Consider the following 15,933-nt stretch of genomic DNA (forward strand, 5'->3'; position numbering starts at 1 on the left):
CGAAGTTGTGTCGTAAACAATTCAGCAATGCTATGTGCACCGCAACAGCTATCCACATTAATTGTTTGCGGTGCAAAAAACCACGGTGCCTGTGCATCCCTGTTGGACCCTAGCGCATCGTTCGAAAGCCACCATTAATAAAGTCATCGTTTAATCCATCGTTTTGTACCGGTGCGACTGTGTGCGACTGCTCGTCCCAATACCCATACTGCTCGATTGCCTTTTCGTTCCCTGTTTATTTGAACCACCAGGACAATGCGTTTGGGTTAGCTGGGTCCACCACAGAAACAGGCACCTCGTAGCATGGCCAAAAGAGATTTAGCCGTATCGTTGTCAGCTCTCATAAATTATTAGGAAGTTTGGCTTGGCACAGAGGCACAGAACTCGTCAAGGGGCAAAGGGACCATAGTAATACTGAGTGCAAAACAAAATGTGGAAAGAACATTAGACCTACGATCCGCTGAATAATATAAACATTTATATTTAACTGCCCCATGCGGCTTGCCTTTCCTTCGGTGTGGAATGCTTTCCCTTTCAGGAAAGTGCCGTTCCCTCCAGTCGTGGCTGGAGTGAAGTTGTGTTTTGGTTTGACTTTTTGCACATAATCGAAAGCGATCAAGCGTACCGGGGCCGGGTGCGGCACCGAAAAGGCGATCCTTTCTGGGACGACCTGCTGTGGGGAAGTTTATTATTTTCAGATTTGACATAGTGTGAACAGGAAAGATTAATGGGCAATTGAGGCCACAGCAGTCGGTTTTGTGCTGCAGCATTAAGGGATGCGTTAAGAGGGAATCCCCCAGCACGGGTGGACAAACAAATACACAGAAACCGCTCAATCTGTTCCAGAGTTGGTTAAAGGATCGCTGTTCTTGGTGCGTGCGTGAAGACTCTCCGTTTGGTTGGTGTTTGCGTTGTGGTGAATTATGAGCGTACCACTGTGGAATGTTTGATGGATGGATGGTCCAGTCTGGGACACCGTTCCGTTTTTTTACGAACTCGATGCATTAAGCAGGACATGGGGGTGACTTTTTTGCATAAATTCTACTTCCTACCTATCGCTCCGGGTATCGCAGAAGCTTGCCACACGGATGGTCATAGATGGTCGAATGAATATTGATGATCCCGTTGTGAGCAGAAGCAGAAGTGGGTCCATCTGGTGTAAGGGCTCAATTAGGAACCACTGACACAGTGGAAGGGAAACATATAACACCAGCACGGCGAAACATAAATCCATCATGTGAATTATGCACATCGCTCGCTTATCTCGATTCTCTGAGCCCAAACAGAGTGAACGGACGAAATATTTTCCAACTGATATACAGTGCCGGCAGCAGGAAAAAGGTGAGCATCGAAAATGGCAAATTCCACACCTTCTGATTCGTCGGCAGGTTGTTGGGTGGGTAGGAGTTGTTGAATATTTTATATTTCCTATTTGCTAATTCTAGCGTTCGCCGGTGGGACTGACGATAATGAAGTGAGATATCACCGGAATGGTAAAATGAATAATCTTTTTTGATGGATTAATTTAAATGTTATTTAATGAAGAGATTAGCTGGAGTTGAGCAGCATGGAGCAGCATGAGGTCGTAACGAAAATGACATTTTGATTTCTTTTCAGGGGAAATCCTGATGAAATATCAGGCAACCTTTCAAGGTGAGTTTATTGTAATATGTGTTAGTATAATAAATCAATTAATATAAGTTTATCAATAAGTGACGCAATTTCAAACAAAAGAAGACATGGTCGCTGGTGCTATCGTATTCTTGATATTGTGACTTTGAGGCTGAACATACTCAATACTCACAAGTAAATTCAACAATTTTGAAAAACATATGATTTTCAAAGCCTTCTACAGAAATCTAAGGACTTTATCATTTGTAAAACAGTAATGATAGGAAAGATTGATTTATTAAGTAAAGTCAACATCCGTCTTGAAATAAGAAAAAAGAATACTAAAAAATGATTAGTGTAAAAATAAAAGCTTCCCAAAACTCGTTTGAAGTAGGGTAAAATCAATCGATTTTCCATTCCACATCAATCCACAGATCCAATGCTTCTAATGCTTATCCATCATTGAATTCTTTCCGTCACACAACATTTAAATCACTTGATTCCCGCCCGACCGTGCTACTGGCAGACAGACAACCTCAAACCACAAACGCTTCTGTCTGGCATCGTTTGACTGGGATGGACCGCACAACCGAACTTTGATCACAACCAAGCAAGATGATCCTCAAAAGCAGTGAGCACAACCATACATTCAAACCAAAACCCACCAGACGACCGTTTCAACGTAATTGTCAGTCAGAGCCGGTTGTTTGCCTGCCTGCGAGCAATCAAATTCGTCCCCTCGGCCCGTACAGAACGGAAAGAATGCAAGGCGTCCCATCATTTGGCTGCTCCAAATCATAACCGGACCGGCAATATTATAGCATTAAAAACAAACGAACCCTTCGGGGCGTTTGTGGAGGAGGTTTTGGGCATTAGGCAACAATTTCCACCGACACTACCCGTGCGAGTGGACGCAGGGCGAAACGCAAAATTAAAAGCAAACCTCCGAGTGCAACTCTACCACACCGACCGCTTAACGGAAGCCTATCAAAATGTGTGCCACAGCCAAGTCTCGTCTTTGGTACCTCGCGGGCATAGTGCGGGGGACGATAATTAGCATATAAATGAACAAGCAAGCGGTCGCTTTTCGGTGCGTTTTCGGTTCCGACTTCGCTAGAACAGATCGCATTATGTTGCTGCGCGATGCTTACAAGTTCGGTGCGTGCACGCGGATGCAATCGTTGCAGCGCTTCAGCGTTGGTTTGCATTTCGACTGTAATTTTATTCATTAGCATCCCGTAGCTGTCCTGGCTGCACACCTTCCGAACGACCCAGTGGTTGGTGAGTTTTTTTGCTGTTTGCTGCTGTCTTTGGTCACCGGCGCTGGAAACTCTAACTACTTTTTGATTAAGTACAAAACCAAACACGCACGCACTGCGCGACCGAGGCAGTGTGCCTGCTGGATTAGGAAGGATTCTAGTGGGCGACGGAACTGCCAGCCCCGCGGCGAAATGCGTCTCGAGCAAAGTTTAATTCGTGCCGCCTGCGAATGATTGAAGCAATTTTACTGGTTTAAAATTAGACATTTTTTTCACTGCCCTGCAAGTTTTGCTCTTTTTGTTTGGGTCCCTCATGTGTGCGCACTGCATTCCTTTGGGTGCTACATTACGGCCGGGCAGGAGTACGAGTCGTAGTGCAGCATCTTTAATTTAAATCCCAGCAAAACGGCGGTTAAATTAAATCGCTTGTTTCTAAAACCTCGCTTAATGACACCGTTTGTGCGCTGCGATTATGATTCGTCAGAATCGTTTAGCATGATTTTGTTATGGAATCGGTCCAAAAAGGACCGGTTTTTAATGGCGCGGAGCATGATTAACTTCTGCAGGCGGTTTTTTACAGTCATGACTAATGACGGAGGATTGTTTGCTTAAGCTGCAATTGCATGGTGATAAACAACTTATTGGCTAATTGTAGATATGAAAAAAAAAAAAAACGATTGCATAACATAGATAAATAAAAAAAAAACAAGATTGAAATTTACTAAATCATTAATCCTTTTAATAATCTTCATTAATAGTGTAATAAATTATGCATTGTAAATTTCCAGACAGTTAACAGTTGTGTCTAGTCACTCACGTTTTTAAATTGGCTTACATAGAGACCAAAACAATTTATAATCTAAAAGTGAATTTGGAAAAATCTCTGTACACATTTAATAGGGTTTTGTAGCGTAGTTGTTTTTTTAAGTTATAATATCACATATTTATAGCCAAAGATTGCTTTATCCATTAGGAAACTCATCAATGCATCAACAATAAGATCAGCTCTGGGCCAGATGTCACTAAACATAAAACAAATTCTACTCACTAGAGTTATTGTTATGACTCGCGATGTATCATTCTTTTGATAATAATAATTGAACGTTTAGTAATCAGTTACAGCGCATTGCTCTATAACTATACAACCTTCGATAGATCCAATTGTTAAATGGCATATACTGCCAAAACATATGTGAATTTCAATTCTTCACACTTTTTAGACACAATTTGTTCTTCAATTATAGCAAATACAAAGTCATGGTCAAGCTTTTTTGCTGAAGGATGATATTTGGTGACACTTATTAGTCACCTACTGCAATTCAATGATGGACCTGAATAAGAAACAACGATAGTAAATACTTAATCATCAATTGAAAGATATCTTCTATTTATTGTTCGTAAAAGAAATCACTTTAGGTAAATGCATCTAATAAGACTGACCTGAATACTGATAATAATCAAAACATATTGGAAATGGGTAAAATTCAATAAAATAATTTCATTGGCTGCCCTTTCCATTCAAAATAAGGCAGCAAAACGGCTATAATTACGCCTGAAGCTATACAAACCACACGTCAAACTTGTTGCCGGGCGTGCTCAACCCGTTTGAAAAAGCTCCGTTGAAAGCTTTCATGCAAGCGACCGTTCCCAGCATAGCCACTTTGGACCACCACGACGGCAAACAGCAGCAACGGCCGCAACAACTTTGTCATGCCGTTGCTTAAATGTTTCCTCTTTCTTTTCACGCAGCTGGTCGTTGGTTAAGTGCGCGCTTTAGCTCGCTCATTTCAACTGGTCTACTATTTTACCTTTTCCCTTTTTCCAGCACTTTTCAAGCAGAACATTAGCAGCGCTACAGTGACATGAGCTTCAGCGAGGAAATAAAACAACACCTTCCCATTTGAGCAACAATACAAAGGTTACCGGGCACGATTAATGCGAGCGAATTAGTTTGTTTCCCCCTACTGCTCAAGCAGATGAGCAAGAGGTCTCACTTTAGCCATAATGCGTCCTGGATCGACTTCAGTGTTCGTCTTCAGTGCGGGACACAGGGTACGCCAAGGGATGGAGAGGATGCAGAAGATCACTCAACATCGGCGGAAGGCTCATTTTTGAGGTACATTAGGATAATTGCTATGTTGTGGCATTGCTGCTGCCGCCTGCACGTTTGATTCGGTGCCAGCAGCCAGCAGACAGAATTGCGAGGCTCCGTGCCTGTGCGGTTGCCTTTCTTCGCACGCGTTGTCCAAATCCGACCCCCCAACCTCACACTCGCACACTCCGTTTGCCATCAGTTTCGGAGGGATTCCTCGAGGGCGCGTTTCGTCAATCAATCAGCGATGTTGCAGGTTGCTGCCTGATTCGGTCATTTGTTTTCTCGCTGGGGCCAGTTCCGTTGATCGGGTTTTTTTTTCGCCGTAGCCTCCGGAAAAGCGAAGCGGAATCCTTCCATCGTCCTAGCATGTTACAGTTTCCTGAAACGTTTGGCAATTTGTTTGGCTATCGCCGTGTCGAATTTGGAGCAACTTCCGTTCCGATGCGCTCGGAGGACGTTAGAGGCTAAAATGAAATATGAAAAAGAATGGTTGCGGTATTTTTCCAGCCGGTAGAAAATCGGAAATGGATGGATATTTATGAATTCCCGCCTTTTGCCACGGATGGCAGCAGGTGAAAAGATTTGAAGCGTGTAGCTTTGGGAGTTTTTTGAACTTTTAGTTCTTGTATTGCATTGAAGTGTTTCAGGTCGATGAAAAGGAAATTCAGGGCATCGAAGGAATTAGATTAATGTATCAGTAAAATTTAAACATTAAGCACAATGTAGGAAATCAGGGAGTTTTAGATGAAATACATGAAATTGTACAAACATGATGTTGTAATAAAAAAACAAATGAAACTTTTTTCTTTTTGCAAGAGGATAATAATACATTTTTTTGTGAAACTCTTTTATTTATCGCACTAAAAAAAAATAATTTATCAAATAAAACAATAATTTTATTATTTCATTAACGTTGATAATGTTTATCGCTTTATTATGTTTTCCATATGTTTCCCTGAAGTACAAAAACCGTCAACTCGTAAAAATGCATCCAAAGTATATTAAAAAAATACACTTTCTTCTCACATATTCTGTGTACAACAGGATCTTGATTTTGCTCGTCTGTATAATATTCAATGTTATAGCGTTAACTTATTTATTGTTTGCCAGTAGTTTATTATTTAATTCCATCTAAGCTAGTTTGACCTCAATCTATGAAACCCTCTATCCTCTATCTATGAGAAAGCTCGATTTTCGAAATTGTATTTGTTTATTGATAGTATATTAATCAAGTTAGTAAGGATGTGAAACATGCACATTGATGTGATGAAACGTGGCTAAAATATAGCGTATTTGTTCCATTGTTTTGTATTTATATTTACAATATAATGAAGCTCTTATTGATATTAGATCTTTAATGCCTTTTACACAATATGTTGGATAGATTAAACAGTTTACAGTCATGATAATATAATGCTTCAGCAATCGCGGTTTTCTTCCGCATGGAAAGTTGTTTAAAAAAAAACCTGATCACCTTAATATTATAGCACCAAATCTTCTGATTTTCATTTTCAATAATTGCTGAGTTATAATTTGCGATTAAAATTCTTTCCTGTAATTTTATTTCATTTGGGCTCTGTAACATTTTCTATGCAAACTGATATCGTGCGATTATGTGCTGTACCATGTTCTTCTTCTTCTTCTTCTTCTTCTTCTTCTTCTTCTTCTTCTTCTTCTTCTTCTTCTTCTTCTTCTTCTTCTTCTTCTTCTTCTTCTTCTTCTTCTTCTTCTTCTTCTTCTTCTTCTTCTTCTTCTTCTTCTTCTTCTTCTTCTTCTTCTTCTTCTTCTTCTTCTTCTTCTTCTTCTTCTTCTTCTTCTTCTTCTTCTTCTTCTTCTTCTTCTTCTTCTTCTTCTTCTTCTTCTTCTTCTTCTTCTTCTTCTTCTTCTTCTTCTTCTTCTTCTTCTTCTTCTTCTTCTTCTTCTTCTTCTTCTTCTTCTTCTTCTTCTTCTTCTTCTTCTTTGGCTTTCAGTACGTAGGATTCTCTTAAGACAAAACAATCAGAGGATTTTTTCTAAGTTTTCCCAAATGCTTTCAATTCAGTTATTTCGGGTTTGAATGTAAAATCTAAATACGCAAAGCGTTATAAACATTAGATTATTAAGTAGAAATCAATCAATCGGAATCAATGTAAAATTCGTGAAACATTGTTACCAAAAAAAATTGACGACTTTATCACGAGACCGACCAGTAGCTTGCTATTACCAGCTTTTAATTAGGAGGAGTTAGTCCTTATGTTCAAATGGCAAAAAAATAAATGAATAAACAAATAAATATCTTCTCACAGAATGACGTATCAAGGTATAAATAGTTTACAAAAATTTCATTTTAGTTTTTTACGACTGTCAAATTTCTGGATTGTTGGATTGTTTGCCTAAATATCACTTCTTCACATCTGTCACACATTTCAATTCATTTACGTTGTTAGGTATTAACTGATTAGGGTTTGAAATAGCTCAAGATGATTGCAAATGTTAGCTTTTTTATATTATAATAACAATCGAAATATACTTCACTGGTTAATATGTTTCCTAAAATGAACAGTTAATCCATTGATTATTGACAACATTTTCTTAATTTTCCTTCCTTGAGTACCGTCGGTTTTTCGTAAAACAATCATTCATTAATCGCAGTAAATATTTTAGAATGAACAGTTTGATTGGATTATTTTTAATATTGTTTTTTTTCTTTTCAGTTCAGTTGAAATTGGCCTCGGGAATTATTCCATTGAACTTATTAATTAAATATTTCATTGTCCTTAAACATTCTCCTTTCAAGTGGTTCAATTCATTATGTACCATTAGGGCTTCTTTAATGAATTACACACTTCCTAAATGGAATTAAGAAAAAATGAATGTCCTGAAGATGTGTTTTTTGGTTTACTTTCACCCTGTCTGTTATGCTAGTTGTCTCACTTTAGCAACCGCATGCTCAATTGTTAGCTCCTCCCATTTGCGTCTCAGAACAACCATTTCAGCAAACATATACACACACATCAACCACATTCGAACCCATCGTACTAACGTACATAGGAAAACTTCATGCCAGTCCCGCTCCGTTTCAACGTCCATTTAATGCTGCCGTCCAAGGACAACATAATCGACTGGAAACTCTCTACGGGGTGAGCGTGTCCTGAACGGAATCCTCCCGGACCTGCTCGGAACCGTTTCAAATGCTACTTCCGTGGCAGTGGCTCAGCCAACTCCCCCTCCGCTTCTGTGAAGTGCGACGGAAGTGACATTTATCGAGCAAAACTGAACCTACCCATCCGTGTGTTGCTGGAGGGTTATCGGGCAGCTGCAAAGGGTGTGAGCGTTTTTTTTTTACACGGAGCCACACGTTCCTAGATATCTGACAGTTTTGGGCCGGGGTTAGCAAGTGTTGTTGGTGAGGTAAGCAAGTACCAGAATGGTGTCGAAATGGGTCGTGGGAATGTTTGGCCTTTTGTGCATGTTCAATTATAAGCCAGCGGAGGATACTGGTAGGAGATGGCAGTGGGTGATGAAGTAAATTGTAATTAAATTTCGACAATAGAATGGCTCATCTCAGGCGCTTAAGTTGTAATTTTGTAAACTGATATGGACTTACTGAAATTAATAGCTGTTCGAGTGGTTAAATGATAAAAGAAAAAGTGTCATTAAAAGTTGGAAAATTTCGATGAAAATATCTAAGGTATTTGTATGTGTGGTTGTAAACTACTGAATGCAACTAATGTTTTGTTAAAAGCTGAAAGCAGCAAAAATATATATGCTTGTAAAAAAAGCAAAGCGTTGTAGAAAATGTTTTGAGTTTTTGTATTTTGTGAACTACAAGTGTGTAAAAATACCTTTAAAATTATTAGTGATTAGTCAAATGATTAGCATACACTCTAACATAAACCGAATAAAAACTGTTTGTTAATGATGCAATGGTTTTTTAAAAACTGAATTTTATATGATTTGCACGGCACGCACATATTTTGTGACAAAAAAAACTAACTATGCGATCTATAACTGACCTTTACATTTTCGATTGAGAGCCTTTCATCTTTTTACCAATCTTTGAACACAAACACACTTTCAACTGATAAATTATTTTGATTTTAATTAATTCACAATTAATTATATGCCTTACTCATAATTATCAACACATCGGACCAAGATTATCAGGAGGTGAACAGAAGAAACCATAATGTTTTATAACATTCAATTAAAAAAAAATATTTCTCTGTGATACGTTCTGCAAAAAGCTAGAAATGCTTTCATTTAACTTTAGTTTAATCCATTTGTCAGTTTTTAGTAGGAATGAAATACATTAATTAGAAAATACCGCCATATGGCTATCTTTATATGAAAATAAGTGAAAATATTCTTTCGTTTTTGGATATCTTCAATAAACAAATAAATAATAAATTTGTGCTAAAATTACTTCATTTTTGTTGTTGTCCTTTTCATTGGGAATTTTCACACTATATTTACTTGTGATGATTAGGCTGTGATGATGTGGCTTATATAAATTTAAAAATTATATCACCCTAATCTTGCCTTTTCCACAGTTGTTGAGTAAAGAGACAGCCATTCAAATCGATTAATATACGTTAGCTGTCACTCATGAACGCGTAATACAAAAAAGAATTAATTTGTTGAATTTGGGCGAACATTATGCTGAAAATACTGACATGATTACTAAAAAATGTACAAAGAAGTAAATGGTTAATGGAATATTTTCATTTACTATTTGAAACCAAACATTCACCGATACTTTCTCGTATTACCCTCAAATGCAGCATGAAAACAGTGAGCATGTTTCCTATGCACACACGAGAAAAGATTATGCTGAGTTTTAAAAACTTCAGCTCAGCGTTTCTTGAGTCGTACAAACTATTTAATATCTATTGATTTTTCCTATTGAATGTCTTTTCGTTTTTTTAACTTTCCGATGTGCTAATGCTGATTATTTTTTTTGATTGTAGTTAAAGCTATAATTCGATCTGGTGGCTTTTGTCTGTTGGATTACAAAATTATATCAAATTAAGCACGTTTTCAGCAAACGTTTTCTTCACCTGCCAAAGCAGCTCTGAAAACTTTCATCGCCATACTTCGTCTCCAACCCAAAGCGTTTTAATTACGACTGATCTAGTTGTGTCCCATAAATAATATTTTTAAAAACAAATGATACAACACTTCCTGCTGCCATCGCTAAAATATCGATCGTTGATTGCGCCACGGTAAAATATGCCTTCCCATTTGCGCTCCCGACTCTTACCGAACCGTACCAGGCATTCATTAGTTTTAATTGCCGGATAGGAAGGAAATTTTGAAAGAACCGTCGAAGACGTCGTCCACCATTTTATGTGATTATTTCTGCTCCAAATAGGCATCTTGAAGCGGGTCGAGAAAAGCGCCCGAGCAGAGATTTCAATCTACATCCAAGTTCCTGGTGCCTGGTTTAGTGTGATTCCCTTGGCAAAGGAAGTGTGTACCGGCCTATCGCTAGGGCGCTAGGCAATCCATGATCCACAAGGCAAGAGCGTTATCTGAAGAGAGTGTACGGTTTTGGGTTGATGCGGGAAGTGAAGGGACTACGAAGGGGCCGGAAAACAAAACGGCCAATTTATCGAAACAACATTAAAATACGCACGCACACCGTGGTTCGGTTGGAGGGAGAGCCAGGTCACATGGGGGACCACAGGGCACACGTTGCATGTCCGTTTCTATTTGTTATGCTACGCCTGCGCTGGCGCTGGAACCGAAACCGGAACTTGCCACCGTTTTTCTTCTTCCACCGTCGACCAAAGCATCGATGGGGGTTGTAAAAAGGCGGACAGTCCTCATCATTGGTTGGTTCCACCACCGTGCGATCAGTCATCTCTGTTTCACTCACAAGCAGAATGAAAATATTAATGGACGGTTTTCTCACTCACGCACCCTTATCCGACTCTCTTTCTCTTCTAACGCAATGTAAACACATAACCACATTGTTGGCGGTGCCCTCCGAGATCGAACGCCCTCGAGGGCTGTCTGGTGTGATCTCTTTCGCACCATCGCGCTACTGAAGCCGCATCGTCCGCAGGCTGTTTCGAGGTGACTTCGAGGATACCGTGGACGGTTACGTTGCCAGCCCCTGACACTAGTGCCTGGAATGTGGTTGCGAGCGGGCGCGAAAAACTGACGACGGATCGACGGCTCCGGTGTTTCGTTGTACGGCGGTACGCGCGTGTTTCCAGTTTCGAGAGTTTCGAGAAGCGTAGCGTAGCGTGGCGGTGGTTTGGATTCGGGCTCCTGATTCGGGTCTAATGTTGGTGCTGATTTGCGTTTGCCGTTTGTTGTGTGTAAAGTTTGAGTGATGCATTGAGTGAAAACGTTGATTGGTGCATTTTGTGCATTTTGTGTAAACAATCCTGAACAAGAACGGATTATATGTTTTTTTTTGCTGTGCTGTTTGACTGCAGAGTGTAAATTGAAGTGGATGGATGAAGTGAGAAGAGTGGAAAATATTGTGCAACTGTGAAACCGATAACATCCTTAAGAATTGTTCACTCATTACGTTGTGTGTTATAGCTAGAGTTAGTGGTGAAACTGTTACTTTAAAAGGTAAATTATTCATCCATAAGCTCCTTATTTACTATGAATGCTGTATCTAGGGAGAAATGTCATGTTGTTTCTGTGAAATATTCTGCAATCATTAGAGCTCTACATCATTAGTAACGTCACCGTGAAGTGAATAATGGATTGTGGATCTTTGCAGTTACCGTTTGTGTAAATACACTTTTAATTGTAACAATTTCAAACGACATTTTATATTTTTTAATTGTAGAAGAATGATAGATCTCCAGAAAAGGTTCACCGGTTGATATGCAAATAAAAATAAGTCGCTAAAGGTGTACATTAGGAATTGGCTTATAAAAATAATTAAAAATAAAAGGTTTACAACATAAAATCAGTGATTTATGATTTATGTAAACCCATTTGTTTACAACATAAGTTCATTGATATATTTAATTCTTCCTAAGAGAAAAGTTTTACTATCCTAACGATTGTGAAAATAATCTTATTCCTTGTTCGGAATTTATAGAAATTTTGTTTCTCGAGAGTTTTTAACTATCAGATCGCAATATTCTTCCAATCTTGTGTTAAATCTTCCAATTCAAGTTTGTTTAAAATTTTAAATTTTCCATTTTATTAAAATGTAATCCAATAAAAATAAATATCGTTTAGAATATTTTTGCAATTTCGACCTAATGCAGATGAAATGGTGACCAACATCATCAGACATAATCATCATGAAATGCAAATAATTTGGAACAATTGTATGTGTCCTCACAAAGAAGAAGTACATCTCAAAGATTTATAATTAATCTCTATTTTTCGTGAAACCTGAAAATTCAAAACAGCAATATGTACGAGCAAGAGTCATCACATAAAACATATATGTATGTGACTCCTCTACACACGTTTTAGATGTTGTTGTAAGCATAATATAGATTGATAAAGAATAGCTGCATATGATATGAAAAAGTGGATATTATGTACTATATTGAGTGCCATGTTTAAGATTGGCTATCTGTATATTTTATGCTTAAATGAGAGTCTATAAGCCGGTCTCGTAGTACAGTCGTCAACTCGTATGACTTAACAACATGCCCGTGGTTGGTTCAAGCCCCAAATGGACCGTGCCGCCATACATAGGACTGACTATCCTGCTATGGGGGGATCAATAAGTCACTGAAAGCCAAACCCACAAGTAGTGTGGTACAGGCAGGCCTTGACCGGCAACGGTTGTTGAGCCAAAAGATGATGAGAGTCTATGTGTTCTGATTATGTAGCCCAAACCGGTATTAATCAGGTTCCTCAGTAGCAAGGATTGTCTAATAAAGTCTAATAATCATGTGATTACAGAGTCGTTACGCTACGTTTCAAAAATGCATGACATGTATCGAATAAAATCTATCAAACTGAATTAAGAATTGAAGCATGAACCAGTTTGAATGGAATGAAGTTGCACCACTAAAGTTAGAACTCAACATTCGATATCTGCAAACCAATCGCTCCGCAAATTTGTTTGTATAAAATCAGAAAATGATCTTCTTTTAGAGTGGTGTATTCGATTTACATTGAAGTATTCCTTATAATGAAGGTCGAAAGGTTCATTTAATATACCAAGAGGCAAAAGAGGTCCACGAGGTCCCAAACCTCTACAATTACACCACAACAAAAACATTCAAATTACCACTTTGTCAATCTAGCCTAATGTTTGTCTCAGTTGGACTCAAACGGGGTTCAGATATTAAGTTAAATACAAATAATATGAATCAATTTAAAAAAAAATCAAAATGATCTTCTTCTAGTTTAAAATATATTTTTCCAAAGATGATAAAATTTAATATTGAAAACAGTGCTGTGAATCATTGAAACTCCCAGGATAGGTGATTGAATACATTTGTTCATACTTGTATACATTAATAAACACACAAATATAATAAAGATTGATGAAATGTATTCCAGAGATAACCTTATGGTCATTGAAAGTGATATGATCATATGCCTCTGCAATATTTAGAATTTTATAGATTGATTGAATTGATAACTTGACTTACAAGAGTCGCCAAAAGTAAAATGAAAACTCAATCAATTATCTTGCAAAACACTTATTTACCGAGATTCCCATCAAATCGTTCGCTTTATCTTTTTAAACGCGCATTTAACGCGTTTCTGCAACTTGTCAAAACAAGGCACCGAAAACAATGACTACGTACCTAATGGAGCCTCCCATTATGGAGCGGGGTTTTTTGTGGTTTCCTCTCAGTACCTCCGGTGTCGCTGTCGAACAAGCTTAATGTCCGCCTGCTCGTGTTCTAATTAAGGTGCGAAGCGGTGTCAAGTGGTTCCCCACGCAATAAGCTTCCGTTCCATTGAAACCCGAAACTCGTTGAACGCACGCTTTTGCCCACTTCGACCCAAAATCTCAGGTTCACCGGTCAAGAAACACTTTTGGCACTAGCACGTATCGTTATCTCGATCGTCGATCCGGCGCGTGATAATGCTTCATGCGTTAACGCCCGTTCCGTGGTGGGTCTTGTTTTTGTTTTGCTTTGTTTTTTTTTTTTTGGGGAAATACATCATCATCAGCGGAGTATTCACATTTTGATAGGTTGGATTGTTGAAGAAAAACTTTCAAACCCCCATTTACCAAAGTGCACGTTTACAGAAATAGGTTTGAAAAAACCGATGCCTCCCCAGAGCCCGATGGCAACTAAAATATTCACCAATGGTGATGAATAAAATATGAAATTATCTTAATTAAAATAATTTTACTGCCACCACTGTGCATTGAACTTTTTTTTTCCATGACACCTTTACACGCGGTGCATGGTTGATTGTTTTGCGCGGGAGGGTTGAAGTTGAAGACCATTCATCGTCCTGAAATGTCACACCTTCCCCGGGAGGCAGGCCGCACTCAGAGTGTATGTGTGTGTGTGTGTGCAATTGAAGCTCGTAAGCATTCTGGGGCAAAGCATATGCCGATAATATCACCGAACCGGTAGCGTGCAAATCGGCCGTTACATTTAAATGTCTTCACGAGGCGCGCTCACACTTTGTAAAAGGAGCTTCCAGAAGTGTTCCGATTCCGATCATTGGGAAATCAGAGAGTGGGGGAGGGGATTGAATTTTCGGTCCCATTATGTCGGGCGTCTCGCGGTTAGTGGCGTGGAAATGCGCCGCCACCGCCAAGGGAAAATGGTTGATTTTATCGAATCAAGAAATCACGATTTTAACACGTCTGAAAGCGAGCGCGCGTTGAGTGGAACTGAACGATTTACAGATGTGTAATGGGCACGAGCATTTTCGGAAGAACATTATCCGTGTACTATCCTTTACCGCTGGTCGGCTGGACCGGGGGAGGGTCAGAAGTGGATAATGTTTCGCCTGCCGCTGGGAGTTAAAAGCCCTTCATTATTACGGTGCTTTAGGTCGCGGTCAAAAATTGCTCTGTTTCAGCGTTTTTCTTCTGCAAAGCAAACCCCGCACCATGTATGTCGTCTGGAGTGATTGGACAAACTTTTCGGTTCGGACGCTCGGTTGAACGCTCGTCAGCGCTGCAACCGTCCACAAACTAGACACGGAACGCCACCGAAACGTCGTCCGCAGCACAAAAAAAGGCGCTCAAGTCAAACCGAAAATTTGCATAATTACGTACGTGTAAACTACACTTGTATTATGCTAATCCGACGGTGGTTTATAACTTTTGCATGCGCCGAGCGTTTGAGACAAAGCAGAACGGAAAAAATATAGCAAAACTAAAAGGACCCCAAAACACAAGGCTCGTCATTTCGTTGCGCCAACACCAACACACGGCGGGTCAAATATGGTCCCCAAGTCGGCACGCTTGGAATTATCCGGTCCGGAAAATCGGAGCTCTGGTCAAACGGTTTGCCAGCGGCCACGTTCGTCCTTGACCGGTATTATCTGTTACGGCAGCGGTGGTCGCGTTCCGAAAATTGCCGCGCCAAAACCGAGCAGAAGCGCCACAAGCTACGTCTGCGATTTTCGGTGCGTGTCCGTAACCGTGTTGGGCGAAGCGGGCGAGCGAGCGAGCCGTAAGCCCGCCGGGTGCACGCACGCAGGAAGATCGTAAACTATCTAGAAAATTGGGCTCCCGATTTGACTGCCCCTGGTGGGGAAGCGAGTAGAAAGCAGAAGGCATAGAAGGCAAAACTCCCCAGCGGCGGGTTAAGCGACGAACCCGTACCGTTCGCGTTTTACCAATTAGTTTGCTCATTAGCATCCGGGGGACATTATCTGGTCTTTGGTTCGCATCGCCAAAAGCCTTTCGGTGGGTGAGTTTGTTTTGCTGCTGGGATGTGTTACAGTTGGTGACGCTTTCTGGGTGGTTGGATCGATCCGAATTGATCGGTGGATGGGGTAGGCCGTGTGACCGGGGGATTGTGGTCGGTGGGCGTGTGGAAGCCGATTCCGAGATGCTTGGGATTA

The 15,933-nt window shown here is 39.9% G+C and overlaps 1 protein-coding gene across 1 annotated transcript in view; it reads left to right on the forward strand.

Moving 5' to 3' along the window:
• Positions 1 to 11,084: 11,084 nt before the first annotated feature.
• The window catches only part of LOC121597727 (paired box pox-neuro protein), a 46,510-nt gene continuing 41,661 nt past the window's right edge, over positions 11,085 to 15,933 (forward strand). Inside the window, exon 1 of the mRNA XM_041923741.1 lies at positions 11,085 to 11,535. The gene's annotated coding sequence lies outside the window, so the exon portion shown is untranslated. The remainder of the gene's footprint in view (positions 11,536 to 15,933) is intronic.

Source organism: Anopheles merus, chromosome 3R (genome assembly GCF_017562075.2).
Source record: "Anopheles merus strain MAF chromosome 3R, AmerM5.1, whole genome shotgun sequence".
Taxonomy (NCBI): domain Eukaryota; kingdom Metazoa; phylum Arthropoda; class Insecta; order Diptera; family Culicidae; genus Anopheles; species Anopheles merus.